Source organism: Nicotiana tabacum, chromosome 14 (genome assembly GCF_000715075.1).
Source record: "Nicotiana tabacum cultivar K326 chromosome 14, ASM71507v2, whole genome shotgun sequence".
In the NCBI taxonomy this organism is placed as follows: Eukaryota; Viridiplantae; Streptophyta; class Magnoliopsida; order Solanales; family Solanaceae; genus Nicotiana; species Nicotiana tabacum.
This window is the reverse complement of record NC_134093.1, coordinates 41,417,340-41,420,315: the sequence shown is the minus strand read 5'-3', so window position 1 is coordinate 41,420,315 and position 2,976 is coordinate 41,417,340.

The following is a 2,976-nucleotide window of genomic DNA, read 5'->3' as shown; positions in this document are numbered from 1 at the left end:
TCCTGGAAGATCATATTTCTCGAGCCATCAACATTAGAATTACCAATTCGATTCGGAACCGCTATACACCGCTATCTCTGACAACCGCTTCTTAGGCTCTATTCCACCACGCTCTGCGAATGCAAAAATCAAAGAAGACTATAACACGGGCGAACCTTAACATGTTCCAACAAGGACAATGATACCAAATCACAAATGAGAATTCCAACACGCTCGAAAATACCAAGTCTCATCACTTCATCAACCAAGGCCTGAACATTCATAGTCCGATTGCCATTCCTTTGCTGGAATTAAATGTTGAACCTCTAAATCATGCACTGAAAAATCATCCTTTCAAGTCATTCACTGTCTCGACACATAGGCAAGCACCCTACCATTACCTCGACACTGTGCAATAACAAGGCATGAACATCATAGCAATCTATGCATAGCTTCAAAACCATAGGAAGTACAGATCCTGAACTGAAATGACAGAACACCCTTCCGCAAGGTGACTATAATATCCTGCCCGAACACACAGGAAAAAATATCCTGCACTATGTCTGCAGCACCAATATAGCTACTCGACGCCCAATTGATAACAAGCCTATCACGTCGCATAAGGTTGAGTAGGAAGAAAACAAAGGCACAAGCCTCAATGGAATCAAACCGCACGATGAGGAAATCAAGAAGGGAAGTGCTCCTAATAGCCCCATTCCTCTCGAAGATAAGTACAGGTGTCTCCGTACCGATCTTCAAGACTCTACTAGACTTGCTCATGACTCGTGAGACCTAAGTGAACCTAACGCTCTGATACCAAGTTGTCACGACCCAAAACCCATTATAGGTCGTGATGGCGCCTAACACCACCGTCAGGCAAGCCAATGGTGATTGATCAACTTAATTACTCATTTTAGTAATTTGAAATCATAATTTTTCATTAATAAAATAGTATGAAATGGAATTTACAGAGTAAATGATAATATTTACACAACTACAATTATGAACCACCGTAGGAACCCCCAAAACCTAGTGTCATAAGTACATGAGTATTTTCTAAGGAGTATAATAATAATACAACGTCTCTTCAGAATGTAAATAAGACAGGATAAAATAAATAGTACGATGGAGACTCGTTGGACTACGATGCGTAGCCTGAGCTACAACTCACATAAAATCTCCTCAACAGATATGCCTACATGCCAAGATGATCACTGAATGAACTTGTCAGATCCTGCACATTTATTGCAAAAGTGCAACATGAGTACGTAAATTAACGCATACCTAGTAAGTATCTAGCCTAACCCCGAAGAAGTAGTGACGAGGGGTCGACATCGACACTTACTAGAGGTCCAATAAAATAATATGCTAACTCATAACAGATATGAAGTGCACATCAATAATGGATTAAATCTATAAATTTCATAATTCTCCAATTATTCCTTTCAAAGTATAAATTTCTCGATCTTGTATTCTATCTTAATAGTTCAGAAAATGCTAAGTGTCAATATTAAATAAATAAGGAATACCATAAAATACCAGGCATCAGTGAAAGGTCTATCTTGTGATTATTCGGACTAATAGCGATATAACGCACGATTCTGCCGAGGTCATTCGGCCCAATCCAGAATAATGTGTACACTGCCGAGGGTCTTGCGGCACGAACCATAGATGCATCTATATACCGACGAGACATTCGGCCCTCTCCACAAGAAAGGAAGGAAGTTACAAAATTACGAGACACGTATTTACAATACAGTACATGAGCACATAACGAATATAATCTTTACGCTTCTCAAATAACTCGCCCATAACTCAAAGTGTTAAGGCTCGACCTATTATACATATATTTATTTCTAAATCAAATTCAGATATAACTTTAATTAATTAAGCCAGCAGGACGAGTTCAAATAATTCAATTATTACATGATAAAGTCCTAAGTCTACCTGGACATAAATATGTTTTAGCTACATACGGACTCTCGTTAGCTCGTGCGTATGCAGCGCCCACAAATAGTTGCATATAATAATAAATATCACCTAGGGATAATTTCCTCCTCACAAGGTTAGACAAGACACTTACCTCGCTCCGAAGTTCCATAACCGGCTCCAACGCCACTCAAACACCTCAACCCGATGCCCGTCTCTTTAAAATTAGTCAAACAAAGTGCAAACAAATCAAAATATACCCCAAATACGTATAATTTAACAATTTATAATGATTCCCAACTTCGCTCAAAGGCCAACAAAGTCAACTCTCGGGCCCACACACCCGGATTTCAGAAATTTTCGAAGATAAACTTTACCCATAATACCACAAACTCAAATATATAATTTATTCCTAATTCCGTGTCTAATTTAGTGGTCAAAATCCTAAAATACAAAATTCTAGATTTTCTACCAAAATTTTAAATTTCTACTAATTTTTATATTTAAATCCATATATAAACCATGTATTTAACTTGTAATAGGTGAGAATCTCTAACCTTGTGTTGCTTGCTGAAATCCCCTCAAAATGGCTCTCCAAATTCGGCCAACCCATGTGAAAAATGAAAGAAGAAGGGCCAAATCCCGTTCTTAAAACAACTCTGCCCAGCGATATTTTCGCATCTGTGGTACACTTGGCTGCTTCTACGGAACAAAGTCCGCTTCGGCGGCTCCCTTCAGGCCCGTCAACCTCTGCATATGTGGCCCCTCTATTGCTTCTGTGCCTTCGCTTCTGCGATGTTTCATCCGCAGGTGTGGTTCTGCTTCTGCGGAATTCGACCGCATCTGTGGTCCCAGCCCCCCCCCCAGCAAGGTCCGCATATGCGCTCCAATGGTCACATCTGTGATCACGCATGTGAGGGAATTCCTTCGCACCTGCGACCTCAGCTAGTTCACTCACACCCGCTTCTGTGGCGCAAACCTCGCTTCTGGGATGTCGCTTCTGCGACCCATCTTCCGCAAAAGCAATCGCACCTGCAACCAGAAAATCCCAACATTCCCTTAGTCCAA